At 48.6% G+C, this 15,207-nt stretch overlaps 1 pseudogene across 3 annotated transcripts in view; it reads right to left on the reverse strand.

The window, feature by feature from the left end:
- Positions 1 to 1,650: 1,650 nt before the first annotated feature.
- Positions 1,651 to 15,207, reverse strand: part of LOC309522496 (leucine-rich repeat neuronal protein 1 pseudogene) — a 71,247-nt pseudogene continuing 57,690 nt past the window's right edge. Inside the window, exons 2-4 of one of the 3 annotated variants that reach the window (XR_014224638.1) lie at positions 13,378 to 13,445; positions 12,090 to 12,152; positions 1,651 to 7,656 (exon numbers count right to left, since the gene is read on the reverse strand). The product of XR_014224638.1 is annotated as a leucine-rich repeat neuronal protein 1 pseudogene (transcript). The remainder of the gene's footprint in view (positions 7,657 to 12,089; positions 12,153 to 13,377; positions 13,446 to 15,207) is intronic. The other 2 variants (XR_014224637.1, XR_014224636.1) reach the window with 2 other exon arrangements.

Raw genomic sequence — 15,207 nt, forward strand, 5'->3', positions numbered from 1 at the left:
GTTGCTACCACCTGCTGTAAAGCATGGCACCTGCATGGGCAGCACCCTTAAAGGGGTGAGGCGGGACTCTTGCCCTCCCTAGTTACCTCTCTTCAAAATGCCCTTCTAGTAACTGCTGACTGGGGAGGGTGCCGTGTTGAGAGGGTGGCTCCATCCCACACTGGTTTCAAACACTGTTGGGAACATCCATTGACTAGGGTCGCCATATATACCGGAAATTTCTGGTAATGTCTGGAGTGTGTGGGCTAAATTGGAGCCCGGGGGGAATTTTCAATTAATAATAAATGTCCGTGATTTAGTTTTTCCCCCTGATGGAAGCGGAAGTGCTGTGCAGTGGTCGCTTCCTTGTTGCCTCCTAGATGGCGAGTTCAGAAGTGCACTTGCCATGCCACTGTCTGATTGCCCCAAAAGCCCAACAACAACAACATTTTGGAGCAACTGTGTCTGGATTTGTACCTCTTGAAATATGGCAATCTTGCCATTGACAGCACTTACATCTATCCATTGGTTTGTGTTGTTCATTTTTTAAAAATGTATGAGCTTATGGTATGTATGCCAAAGGCAGGAAACCCATCACTTAAAAAATATATCCTTTCATGTGTTAAAGCAACCTTGCTGTTGTTATTCTGGGGTTTGAATGTCACTGCTACCAATGCTCTTAAAATATCCTACTTTTTATTTACAGTTAATTAGTCAGGCCTCCTCTAGGGTTGTCAATTCTCATTTGGGGCAAGGCTCCTGTGCCTTTAAGCTGTGCAACCACCAGAAATTCAGCTAACGAATCTCCTTCTGGACTTGCTGTTGCAAGACTGCAGGAGTCTTCACTTGCTGAACTTCTGTTTCTGAACTTCAACTGGCCATGCAGCTGTTAAAACCTAAGCGGAGAGGCCTGTCAGCAAATAGCAGAAAAGTTGGTAATCTTGGGCCTAATGAGTGGGTGAAACCCTCGCTCCTCCTCTTCCTTTCTCCAAAGCACTCATTAGCTGTTTGCTTTAAAAGTAGCACAGATTTGTGGTTGCCATAGCCATTCTCTTTGTTCCTTAATGCACGCTGATCTATTTCTGGCTGACTGCAGTGTTGGCGGGATGTGGGGGTGGAAGCCAAATTTGGCTGCCAAGATAAAGGCCTCTACTCTCCTGGGGCTCTCCTTCATTCCAGCACACACACCCCCCCTGGCCACCCCTAGCTCCACAGTCTACTCTATCTAAAATCTTCAGTGAAGGAGATCTTCAGAGAGGTGGTGTAGCACTGTGGGGAAGAGGCTCATTCAAATCTCATTGCATACCCTCCAAGTCTCCCTATTTCCCAGGGACAGTCCCAGAATTATGAAAGCCACCCTGGCTTCTGATCTGATCCTGTAACGTTCCTAATTCCCCTGCCAGCACTAGCGCTTGTCTTGAGCAGCAGTGGCTGTGAGGGAGCATCCTGGGGGCTCTCCAAGGTCTCTCCATGGCTGCTGACCACTGCTGGCCTCCTCCCTTGGGCAGCATGTAGCGGCTGCTGGAGTGATGATAAATAACACGGGGGGGGGGGGCTTCCTGAGATGACATCTCATTGGCTGCTTAGGGATTACTTGCAAGGAGACTCCAGCTACAAGTTCAGACATCTTTCATGAGTGACTTGCCTCTGTCCCGGATGGAACCACTCCTCCTTTGTCTGGAGATTTCCTTCCTGGCCACAGGACATAGCTCCTCCTCTGTTAGGCCATGAGTGTGACTGCACCACAATCTTCTTTCTCCTTGGCTCAGAAGCACCCCATTGCCCCCAAGATTGAGGGGCCCCAGTGTGTGTTGCATGTGCATGACGTCACGCACGTCTCTCGACACTGCACAGGTCAGTGCAGCCTTCTGCTAGGCTGCACCAGTTTCTGCAGTGCCCCCCAACACTGAGGTGGCCAAAGGCACCTCGGCCCCTTGGACTTGGCACACCTTCAGTCCCATGTCTTCACCAGGTTTTTCAGCCCACTTCCTACTCTGCCCCACTTCCTGTTTATTTTAGACTTCCTCCTCCTTGGTAGGGTTGCCATATTTCAAAATGTAAAAACTAGGACAAGCAAGTTGCTGAGCTTTTTTTTTTTTTTTTTTACAAAAACACCAAGAGACCACGATTTTTCACTTGACTTGCATAAAATCAGGGGAAGTGCCACCTGGATTGTGGGATGTAATCCATGGGAACAGTCAAGTACTGTACAACATTCTTTATTTCCCCAGTGGGCACAGGGAGTGGGATGCTACTCCAGTCAGTGTAACTTCCTGTTCTGCTGGTCTGGAGCATCCTCCCTGCATGTGACCTGGGAGATGGGCGTGGCCCTGGCTGACTCCATAAAGGAGCCGAGTCATGCAGCCATTTGCTCTCTCTTGATCTCCCTCTCGTGCTGATCTCTTGCTACCATTTTGTTCTCTTAATGTAATTTTGCTGTCTGCTGGTTCTTAGCCAGCAACACATGAGCTCAATCTCCATGTGAAATGAACTCAGTTTGTTATGTAACTACTAAGTAAAGCCTGCCTTTCAGGGATCAAATCGTGAACTGAAATGTGAGTAAACTTCTTGTTACTTTTAAGGAAAGACTCTTGTGTCTTTATTCTTTTAAGAGGGATCAAAGGGGACACCAGGAATAACCCATCTGGACAAGCCAGATTAGATTACTCAACTAAAGAGATCCAAACAAATCTGCAGACCAGCTCCCTACTATATTCCCCTGCTATATTAAGGGGAATCTGCTCTGCTACATCACTCACTCCTTCACTCGTGTGAGTGAAGGAAGGAGAATACTTATTCAATATATCCTTTCCTTTTCCTTAACATTCCCACATGGATGTCAGTTCTGCCTTTGAAATTCTGGTAATGGCCGGGGAAATCCGGATGTATGGCAGCCCTACTCCTTGGTACCTTCTGTATCCTTCTACCCCCCACCCCCCAAAGGCAAGCTGATCTTAAGAATTTAGAGATTTCATCATCTGAAGCCCCTCTCTCATTAGTCCCTTTCCTTGCCTCAAGTCTTGTCCTTGGCCTATCCTTTCCCCAGGTTATTCGTTCTTATTCCATTGCTTGCATTTGACCCTTTCTTTAGCCGTCTTGCCCCTTGGCTCCCTGCCCTATACTTTTCTACCACTTAGCCTGCCCTACCAAGGTTCTTCCTGTACAATATTTTTTTATTTGCATTTGAAGTGACAATTTCCCATTACCTCGCAGGGTTTGGCCTGCAAACACCATGTCAGCATTGCTGTCAGGATTGTGATGTTGTGTGCCAGTGGACTAGCTGAGCCAAACAGTGGCTTCAGTGCTGCAAGCGCAATATCCTATCAATGGCCATATTACAGCACTCTGCATTCTGGTGTTCCTGAAGAGCAGAAGGGTGTGTACTGAGACAGCATGGTCACACTGTTGCAGCAGAAAATGCATGTTCCCCTCTGAAATTATGCATAATGTGAACCCCTGGGGTGGCCGTTCCTGTTTCTCCTGCTTCCGCCATAATGTTTTGTGAGTGGAGCATGAGACTTAATCTCGGGGTCGTGTGTTTGAGCCCCACGCTGGGCAAAAGATTCCTGCGCTGCAGGGGTTGGACTGGATGAGTCACATGGCCCCTTCCAACTCTACCATTCTACGATTCCAACCTTTTCTGTAACCTGGATTTGGTGTGAGAATCATCTTCAGTTGGTCAAGGAATTTCAAAGGACTTGAAATGATTGGGGAAATGATGACGATGGGGCCACAGGATTAGCACTCAGCAACTGCCAGCTGTCTTCTGAGGAAGCTCAGCCAACTCTCAATGGTAAAAGATGGTCAGGTCCGGCTGACTCATCACCTTCTGACAAAGAGAGTCTATGGGGTTTGGCTGAGGCTAGCCAGAAGCCAGCCAGTGGAAAACAGCATGGAGAAAGCTCACAAGATTCAGGGCTCAAACTGCAAAACCAGTTTTTAATGCCATGGCTCATAGTCCTGGAACATGAGAAGTAATGCCCTTTGAGCAAAGTGCCTTTTTTTTTGCCACTCAGGTAAGCACCATCTGTCCTTGTATGCCTGGGATCAGAACAGAGGACATACAGGCCAGAGCATGGGATTGCTGTTAACGCAATGTTGGATTATCCAACAGGCAGACTAAGCATGTGTTTAGGGCATCAGAAAAGCAGGGGTACCAAACTCCCCCTCCCCCCACACACAAATGAGATTTTTAAAAAATAAAATGACATTTGATGTTTTTTTAAAAAACATGTGAAAACTCAGAACTTTGTTAGGCTTCCTTACACTCTCCTGGGCACCCTCCCCCCATTTCCTGCTCTCTTCCTAACACCCACCTAAACCAGGGGGGGTCCTGCTACAGTAGATCACAATAATGCGGTTGCACGGGACCTATATGCTTGTGCATTTCGGCATATGTGTAACTTTTGTGTCATTTTGAAAAAACAAAAATATATTTTAGGGGATTAGTGTTGTTTTTATTTTTCATCATGAATTTGGGGGCACCAAACCCCTCCCCCAGTGCTTAGGGTCTCTAAAGGCCATGGATGCCTTGATCTGGACAGGTCTCTCTCTCCTCCTCTCTCCGGTCTGAAACTGAAGCTGCAGTCCAGCCCAGGAGGAGAAATTGGCCTGTTAATCCCCAAATGCCCACAAGAGGGAAGCATCTCAACCTTAGTTTCTAAAAGCAACTTATTTTTTACTTTGGGTAAGATGGATGCATTTCACAGCTTGCACAGGGATGTTCTGTGCTGGCTTCCTTTCCAACCAACACACCCAAACACTCTCTGTGTTCTCTAATGCCACAGCTTTATTCAAAAACTCATCTCTCCCCCCTTGCCCCCCAGGGGCTACACTGTCCCAGTTGCTCTGTCATCCACCTGTCACGCTCCCCTCCTTATTTGGCTACGACTACACAGTGAGACCTTGACTAAAGAATAAACATCTAGCTTCCTGGTGCTCTCTAGAGGCGGTGTGTGCAAAGCTGGGTGCGCAAGGAAGAAAAGTGGGAGGAAAGGGCATGGATTGGGAAGCCCCATACCCTAAAATCCATGGGGAAGGGAGTTCTCCCGCCAGGAGCAGGAGGCAGAGGTGTGTGTGCCCACCTGCCACCTGTTTCCTTCACGGCTGCTGCCACAGGTAGGTCTTGGACGTGTCAATCTGGCCTGGTGGGGGGGGCAGCAGGAGAGGGTGCCCCCCTCCTGTGGCTGGAGGAGGGGGCGGAGCTGACATGGGCGGAGCCAGTTGCGCCAGCGGTGCCATGGGCAGGGGCGGGTCCCCCTCCGCATCCCACAAGCTGATGAGGGGCGGGTAGACCTCGTTGAGCGGGATGGCCGCCGCATGCTGCATGTACTTCTTGAGCGAATGACGGCAGCCTTTCTCCTTGAGTCGCCGCGAGGCGCAGAGAAGCAGCAGCACTGCGCTCAGGGCGGCCAGCAAGGAGCCGGTGGCGGCAGCCAAGGCTGCTCCTCCAGCCCAACCTCCCATCCGTTCCACTGCGAGCGAGGCCTCCTTGGTGGTGACATTGAGGCAGGAGCGCTGGGTGCGGGGCAGCTGCAGAAGAGGCGGAGTCATGGCAGAGGTTGGCAAGGGGCTTGTTGGGGGCGCCGAGGAGCCCTTGGAAACTGCCAAAGAAACTGTGGTTGTCAGGTGACCCACAGAAGAGGCGGAAGACCCTTCTTGGGTTGCCCAGGAAGCCAGAGAAGTTGCTAAGGCAGCTTCCAAAGAGCTGGTGGAGGTCACCAAGGATGGGGGGACATCTGCGTAACCAGCAGCTGCCGAGGACCTGGGAACGGAGGACACAACAGTAAGGCAAATCTCATAGCGGGTGGCTGGCTGTAGGTGCGTGAGGTTGAACTCCTTGATGCCCACAGGGACTCGTGCTGTGTAGCTCAGGTGGGGGTTATGGATTCGCATGGTAGCTGACGACCACGGCAGCAGTGGAGGCGGTGGGTGGGCTGTGGAGGACTCATCACTCCTCTCACTCTTCCTCCCCTCCGCAAAGGATGTCGTCCACTCCACCACCACAAAGTGTGACTGAATCTTCTTAGCAAGGACCAGCAGCCGGATGGGGACAATGGGTCTGTCTTCCGTCACAGCAAGGACCACACTGCGGCTGGTAGAGCCCAGCCCATTCCACGCCACACAAGTGTAGACTCCTGAGTCTGCCGGGCTGGTGGCACTGATCTCTAGAGTTCCCCCTACCCTCAGATGGAGCCTCCCTGACCCTGTGGTCACTTTCCCCCCCGATGGCGTTATCCAGTGGAACTGCGGTGGTGGCTCCGAGCTGGCTGGGCAATCCAGAGCTGTTGTTGAGCCGGCCGATACCTCCAGCCTCTCGGAGAGAGCCTTGGAGGAGATTTCTGGCAGGCATGATCCTCCCATGACACCTTTCAGCTCTTCTTGGAGCTGTTGCCCAGCGGCTTCCAAGGGCAGGGTGCAGAGCGTGGTTTGGGACTCAATTAACCGGACATGTCCCGTGGCCAACGGCTGCCAGGCTTCTGGGCAATCACAGCGGAGCGGGTTTCCATAGAGACTGAGCTCTGCCAAAGCTGGCAAGGCCCCTGTGAGGCCTAGAGGGAAGAGGCTGAGGGCCGCATTGCTGGCCAGAAGGGTGCGAAGAGCTGGCACCTCCCGGAAGGCTCCAGGATGCAAGTAGGAGAGACGTGGGTTGTTGCACAGCTCGAGCTTTGCCAACTCTGGGAGATTCTCAAAAGCGTCTTTGTGGATGCCGGTCAGATCCTCCATGCTGTTGAGGCTCAGCTCCTCCAAGTGCAGCATGTCCTTGAAGTCCCCTGTCCGAACTTCTGCGATGGGGTTCTTGTTGAGATCCAGGAACTTCAGGAGAGGAAGGCCCTTCAGTGCCTTGGTGGGAACATGTGGAAGATGGTTGTCATAGAAGGACAAACTTTCCAGGTAATCCAGCCCTCGGAAAGCATCAGCGGGTACTTCGCTTAGCTCCATCCCAGCCAAGACGAGGCTGTGAAGCCGTCCCAGTGGCTGGAAGCTGCCCCCTTCTAGCTGCGAGATGGGGTTCTCTCCAATCATCAGGATCTCCAAATTGGGGAGAGGAAGGAACCAGCGGTGGTTAATGGCACGGAGATGATTGGCATTGAGATGCAGCCGAAGTAGGCTGCTCAAACCGGCAAAGGCCAACGGCTCGATGGAAGAGATGCGGTTGTGGTTTATGTAAAGTTCCTCAAGTGACGTGAGGTCATGCAAACAGTGGTCAGGTAGCTCCTCCACCTGGTTCTCCTCCAAGTAAAGCGTAATGAGGCGCGAGAGGTTAGCTAGCCCAGCATCGCTGATTCTGGAGAAGTGGTTCTGCGAGAGGTCCAGCTCCGTCAGGTTGAGCAAGTGCTGCAGCTCCCCGCTGACCCTGGAGATCTTGTTGCTCTGCAGCAGGAGAACCTGGGTGTCCGAAGAGAGATTCCCTGGCACTTGGGTCAGCAGCAGGTCATTGCAGTCCACTGTACGGGCCTCGTGGTAGACTGACTGTGGCGTGAACCACGGGCGAGTCTCGCAGACGCACTGTGGCGGGCAGGTGAGAGTGGCAGGCAGCAATCCTGGCAGGAGCAGCACCAGCAGAGTGCGGAGCAGGAAGGAGGGCATTGTGTCCTCCCCAGACAGGCCGGGTCCAGCTGGGGAGAAGATCTGTCAGATGTGAGCTCTAGGGCAGTCCATGGAGCAAGCTCATCTCTGGAAGGCAAAAGAGAGAATGAGTTGGACCAGAGGTTTCCAAACTTATTTGGCCTACCACCTCCATTACAGAAAAAAATTACTCCCCCCCCCCCCGGAAATCTACCTTCTTTAAGAAAGCAAACAGAAAGATGCAGTGACAAATTTGTGATCTTTTATGTGTTTATATTGCTACCTATGCTCTGCAACACTTCCCACTTTCCAGGCCTGGGTGAAGCTGGAAAGGGAGAAGCCCTTGTCTCTAGCCTCACTGCCAGATCCAGGGGAGGTACTGTTGCTGTCCTGCAATGGTGCCTGACTTGTCAGTAAGTGTCATTACACAACAGATGAAACTGTTTTTACAAACTGTTTTTCAAAATTTTCTTCTCCTCTCTTCTTACTGTATGCTTCCACTGCCCCCTTATTCAATGTCCTCCATTTGCACCCAAGGCTACTACCACTCCTGGGTCATTCCAGCGCCCCCCCCCCCGGGGTGGTGGTGGTATTGCCCACTGTGGGAAACACTGGGTTAGACAGATATGAAAGTGGGGTTTCTCAGAGCAGGCATGTATTCTGAGTTCAAATCTAGCCTCCTGTCTCTGGCTGTATTCTGCTTCCTGTTGAGACTTCCTGTATTCTGCTTCCTGTTGAGACTACGAGGCTCTCGGCAGGAAATTGAAGCAACTAAATGCACAAATTGTCATCTAGTCTGTCCTCCCAGTTGAACGACGTGGCCCAGGGAGAGAGGGGAAAATAGTGGAAGTGAACAGCTGGCTTCGCAAATGGTGTAAACAGGAACGGTTTGGATTCTTAGATCACGGACTGCAGTTTCTTGAAGATGGACTTCTGGCAAGTGATGGGCTGCACCTCACAACGGTTGGGAGAAATGTTTTTGCCAAAAATCTCAGAAACCTCATCAGGAGGGCTTTAAACTGACTAATGTGGGGGAGGGAGACAGTGCTCCTGAAGGTAGGAGTCTATCAATTAATGAAGATGATCATCCAAATGTCATAGACCAAATGGAGCAAACAGCACGCGGACCTAGTGGTGGGAGGAAAAAATCCTTAAATAAGAGACACGGGGGGATGATTAATGGACTTCAATGTCTGTACACTAATGCGCAAAGCATGGGAAATAAACAAGATGAGCTTGAGCTCTTGGTACAGCAAACAAAATATGACATAATAGGCATCACTGAAACCTGGTGGGATAAGTCCCACGATTGGAATGTAATAATGGGGGGATACAATCTATTTCAGAGAAACAGACCAGACAAGAAAGGAGGAGTGGCGTTATATGTCAGGGATGTGTATACCTGTGAAGAGATCCAAGATTTAGATCCTCAAAGCCAAAGTGAGAGCATTTGGGTCAAAATTAAGGGAGAGAAGAATAACAGAGACCTCATTGTGGGAGTTTACTATAGATCCCCAAGCCAAACGGAGGACATAGATGATGCCTTCCTGGAACAGATGGCCAAGCATGCAAAAGGAAGGGAGATAGTAGTAATGGGGGACTTCAATTACCCGGATATTTGTTGGACGTCAAACTCAGCCAAGAGCATAAGGTCAAACAGATTCCTCACTGGCCTTGCAGACAACTTCATTGTCCAGAAAGTGGGAGAAGCAACAAGAGGAACAGCCATTTTAGATCTGGTCCTAACCAATGTTGATGACCTGGTTAGTGGGGTAGAAGTGGAAGGATCATTAGGCGCGAGTGATCATGCTCTTCTGAAGTTTACTATACAGCGGAAAGGAGCAGCCAAGCATACTAGGACTCAATTTCTTGACTTTAAGAAAGCCGACTTCATAAAACTTAGGGAAGTGCTGGGTGAGATCCCATGGACAACAATACTAAAAGGAAAGGGAGTTCATGATGGCTGGGAGTTTGTTAAGAGGGAGATAGTAAAAGCACAACGTCAGGCAATACCAATGAGACGGAAACATGGAAGGTGCCTAAAGAAGCCAGGGTGGCTATCTAAAGAACTTTTAACTGAATTAAGATTAAAAAAGGATGTGTACAAAAAATGGAAAAGGGGGGAAACCACCAAAGAGGAATTCAAACAAATAGCCAGCACGTGTAGACACAAAGTCAGAAAAGCTAAAGCACAGAATGAACTCAGGCTTGCTAGAGAGGTTAAAAGCAACAAAAAAGGCTTTTATGGGTATGTTCGTAGCAAAAGGAAGAACAAAGAAACAATGGGGTCACTCAGAGGAGAAGATGGTGAAATGCAAACAGGGGACACAGAAAGGGCTGAACTACTCAATGCCTTCTTTGCCTCAGTCTTCTCCGATAAAGAAAACAATGCCCGACCTGAAGAATTTGGAGCAAATGATTCAGCAAAGGAAACACAGCCCAAAATAAATAAGGAGATAGTACAAGAATATTTGGCTAGTTTAGATGTATTCAAGTCTCCAGGGCCAGATGAACTGCATCCAAGAGTATTAAAAGAACTGGCAGATGTGATCTCAGAACCACTGGCAGTCATCTTTGAGAATTCCTGGAGAACAGGCGAAGTCCCGGCAGACTGGAGGAGGGCAAATGTTGTCCCTATTTTCAAAAAGGGGAAAAGAGAGGACCCAAATAATTACCGCCCAGTCAGTCTGACATCAATAGCAGGGAAGATTCTGGAGCAGATCATTAAGCAAACAGTCTGTGAGCACCTAGAAAGGAATGCTGTGATCACCAATAGTCAGCATGGATTTCTGAAAAATAAGTCATGTCAGACTAACCTGATCTCGTTTTTTGACAGAATTACAAGCCTGGTAGATGAAGGGAACGCAGTGGATGTAGCCTACCTTGATTTCAGCAAGGCATTTGACAAGGTGCCCCATGATATTCTTGTAAAGAAGCTGGTAAAATGTGGTCTTGACTATGCTACCACTCAGTGGATTTGTAACTGGCTGACTGACCGAACCCAAAGGGTGCTCATCAATGGTTCCTCTTCATCCTGGAGAAGAGTGACTAGTGGGGTGCCACAGGGTTCTGTCTTGGGCCCGGTCTTATTCAACATCTTTATCAACGACTTGGATGATGGACTCAAGGGCATCCTGATCAAATTTGCAGATGACACCAAACTGGGAGGGGTGGCTAACACCCCAGAGGACAGGATCACACTTCAAAACGACCTTGACAGATTAGAGAACTGGGCAAAAATAAACAAGATGAATTTTAACAGGGAGAAATGTAAAGTATTGCACTTGGGCAAAAAAAATGAGAGGCACAAATACAAGATGGGTGACACCTGGCTTGAGAGCAGTACATGTGAAAAGGATCTAGGAGTCTTGGTTGACCACAAACTTGACATGAGCCAACAGTGTGACGTGGCAGCTAAAAAAGCCAATGCAATTCTGGGCTGCATCAATAGGAGTATAGCATCTAGATCAAGGGAAGTAATAGTGCCACTGTATTCTGCTCTGGTCAGACCACACCTGGAGTACTGTGTCCAGTTCTGGGCACCACAATTCAAGAAGGACACTGACAAACTGGAACGTGTCCAGAGGAGGGCAACCAAAATGGTCAAAGGCCTGGAAACGATGCCTTATGAGGAACGGCTAAGGGAGCTGGGCATGTTTAGCCTGGAGAAGAGGAGGTTAAGGGGTGATATGATAGCCATGTTCAAATATATAAAAGGATGTCACATAGAGGAGGGAGAAAGGTTGTTTTCTGCTGCTCCGGAGAAGCGGACACGGAGCAATGGATCCAAACTACAAGAAAGAAGATTCCACCTAAACATTAGGAAGAACTTCCTGACAGTAAGAGCTGTTTGACAGTGGAATTTGCTGCCAAGGAGTGTGGTGGAGTCTCCTACTTTGGAGGTCTTTAAGCAGAGGCTTGACAACCATATGTCAGGAGTGCTCTGATGGTGTTTCCTGCTTGGCAGGGGGTTGGACTCGATGGCCCTTGTGGTCTCTTCCAACTCTATGATTCTATGATTCTATGATTCTATGACTGTGAACTCCCTGTGTTTCCAGTGCTGGTGGAGGAATTCAAGGTAGCACCATGGCAAGCCTTCTGTCCACGCCAGCTTTTCAGCTTGCTCCATGGAATGCTGCCCCCATGTGCTTCTGGAGACATTAAGCCATTCCTAGCTCATCATCTCGAGGGACGCAGGTGGCGCTGTGGGTTAAACCACAGAGCCTAGGACTTGCTGATCAGAAGGTCGGCGGTTTGAATCCCTGCAACAGGGTGAGCTCCCCTTGCTCTGTCCCTGCTCCTGCCAACCTAGCAGCTCGAAGGCACGTCAAAGTGCAGGTAGATAAATAGGTACCGCTCTGGCGGGAAGGTAAACGGCATTTCCGTGCAGTGCTCTGGTTCACCAGAAGCGGCTTAGTCATGCTGGCCAGATGACCCAGAAGCTGTACATCAGCTCCCTCGGCCAGTAAAGCAAGATGAGCGCCGCAACCCCAGAGTCGGTCACGGTTGGACCTAATGGTCAGGGGTCCCTTTACCTTTACCTTTAGCTCATCTCTAGACCAGGTGTGAACCCCTCTTCACAGAGTAAAGGCAGCCAGTGCCCCCTGGAGTGCACACAAATAGAAGAAAATGAAGCACAAGAATGTGAACAGCTGGGTGTGGGGAGAGCAGTGAAATGACAAAAAAACCCCCAAAAAAACCCTCCGCAACAACTTCACTGTGCTCTAAAGGAGTAATGTGAACACACTCTCTGTCTCTTTTTAAGAGTACATTTCTAGTTCTCAGTACTGTAGTGGACAATGTGAGCAACATCTGGTCTGAAAATCACTAGTAGGAATTTAGCTGTGGTCAGGACGTAAGCAGCCCGTGCCCTGTGCTGCTCCTTGCAGCTCTCCCCTTCCCTGTCTCTTGCCCCACCCCGACTTTTTCACATAACTATTTCTCAACTCTTCTCCGATCATCACTATTTTAGAACAGAATAAATCAGAGTAAGAAAATGTGTGCAAATATCCGTAAAGAACTTCCTGCTGCTCTCTACACAAGATCCCATTCTGAGCCCCAAAGTCTATATTCTATTTCTTAACTCAGGTTTTCTTAGTAAATGGAATTTTAGGAGCTAACAACAACATCTGTGCACACGGCACTTTTGCAAAAATGGTCACAAAAGGGCAAGACCTGATGAAAACACAGACTATACAAGCCATTGGCTAAGGCATTGCAATGTCACAGCCACGAGAAGGTCCAAGTTGGTGTCAGTTGGGAAAAGATGGAGAGAGGTCAGCAGCAGAGGGAGGGGCTCCCATGGCGCTCTCATCCGTTGCAGTTCAAAGTGGGCATGTCCAGGGCAGCAACATTTCTGGTCCTCTCCTCCACCACTCTTAAAAGGTTAAATCTGACTTCCCTGCTAAGAGGTCTATCTGGGAGAATTCCTCTTTAGGTGTGCGATATGTGCCCTTTGTTGGGAAAGCGATCGGAATTTCAAACCAAGTTTTCTGCGGTGTGTCGCTGGCGGCAACTCCTGGTTTGCTGCAGTTCAGCTGTGTCTGCTCCAAGCACACCCCCCATCCCCTTCTCTTTTTTTTATTTGTCTTGGCCATAGGCTAAAAAGTAATGAATGCCAAAGTCAAAAGTGTGCAAGGAATGTATCTGTAGAAATGTATCTGTAACTCAATACATCAATCAGAGATCAAATATGAGATGAATTATGTGTTTATACACCCCAAGAGCATTTGTGAAGCACATTGTCACTGCTGCAATCAATCACATTCATACTTATGAAAATCCTTAAGAGCTTTTGCTGCTTGAAAACAAAGTCACACTCCTACTTACATGGTTGTCTCTTCCATTTAAGAGGAATTTGATCTGGCCCAAAGCAGGTAAATTCTTGTCTCTATAAGCTGGATGACCAGATGCAAAAAAAGGAAGGGGGTCTCTAATAAGATGGAATTTTAGCAAGTGCAGCTTCTCTCTCTCTCTCTCTCTCTCTCTCTCTCTCTCTCTCTCTCTCTCCCCCCCCCCCATAACAAGCTGCACCTACTGAAATGTCCTCTGCTTTACTACCCTTAGAAGGTACCAGAATCCAGGCCAAGTACATGCCATACATTTAAAGCACATTCTCTCCTCCCAAAGAATTATGGGAACTGTGGTTTGTTAAGGGTGCTGGGAACTGTAGTTCTGCAAGGGGTGTAAACTACAGCTGCCAGGATTCTTTTGGGTTGGGTGCTTCTGATTTGTTTGCATAAATAGCAGATTAACAAAGGGACGCTCTTCCAAAGAGCCCTAGATTGTATCCAAAGAACCAGTCCTTAATTGGAGGAAGAAAAGGAGCAAGTCTTCTCAAGGAACAGGGACCTGATTGGACTTTGAAGTGGAAGGTCAGAGACTGGTGTGGTCAGCTGATGGGCTTCAGAAAGGAAGTTTAATGCCAGGTCCTTCTTTTGTGAGACAGGGGTCCATCAGAGTTGATGGAAATGGATGGAGAGCTCTTCAGAAGCAGAAAGTACTGTAGAAGGGATAAGGAAAAGGCGGAGAAAGAGGGAAAGATGCCGCCTCTGGGGTATCCAAAAGGTTCCTAGCTAGCAAGATGAACAGCATCACCTCCTATGCCTGAGTCAGGCTCAGAAATTAACACAGTGTTATGAGTTGGTGGGGGTGGGATAGGCTGTATGCAGAGACTCTTCTAATTCCTGGATATAGCAAGTGTTAAAATCTAATTCAAATTGCTGAAACAGCCAGACAAGTCTCTTGGTAAGGGCCCTCTAAGTATGGGCCATTAAGGTAACAAAGGAAATGGCTCTGTGCCAGATGATTGGACCTCCCTCCCTCAACTTGCTGGTAGTTAGAGAATCAAAGGCCAGAGCTGGGAGCTCAGGTGTGTTTGAAGTAGAAACTAGCAGGCTGCCGACTGGGCAGCTGGGAGACAGAGCTATGCCTGATTTCTGTTTGAAGCCAAGGCTGCAGCTCTGGGAGAAGCAAGACCCTTTTGGGGGGTTTAATGCTGTAAACCCCCCTCCATCGTAGGCTCAGATTCGATATATGTGTAAATAAACCATATATCCTAAAGACACCACAGTCTCCGCTGTTCCTTGTTCCAAAAGAAACACAAACTCTAGGGAAGCTCCTGGAAGCCCTGGAATCTCTCACCTCTCGATAGATAGTAAATCCTGTCTTACTGACAGTCAGTGGGTGTAAAAAGTTTTAAAGTAGTGCCAGCTAGGAAGAGTTCGTCCAATTTTTTTGGTGTGAAATGGCTTCTGTAAAAATCTTATTCTGTTTTCCAGGGAATTTTATTTGTAAGCCTTTTAGATGTTTTGAAATGTATCGTAGTTTTAGCGTGATCATTTGTTGCTGGTTTTTTTTTCTTGTTTGCCTGCTCTGGGATCTCTTTTAAGATTGAAGAGTGCAGCAGAAATGCTTGCAGCTTAAACAAACGAGCAAATGAAATATACCTGGAATGTCTCTCACCTACAGAAGATCACCTTGTTTCATGTGGGAACCAGTGACACTGCAAGCAATAGCCTCCAGAAGATCAAAAGAGACTACGAGGCTCTGGGCAGGAAATTGAAGCAATTAAATGCACAAATTGTCATCTCATCTGTCCTCCCAGTTGAACGACGTGGCCCAGGGAGAGAGGGAAAAATAGTGGAAGTGAACAGCTGG

Source organism: Podarcis vaucheri, assembly GCF_965113315.1.
Source record: "Podarcis vaucheri genome assembly, chromosome: 17".
NCBI classification, from domain to species: domain Eukaryota; kingdom Metazoa; phylum Chordata; class Lepidosauria; order Squamata; family Lacertidae; genus Podarcis; species Podarcis vaucheri.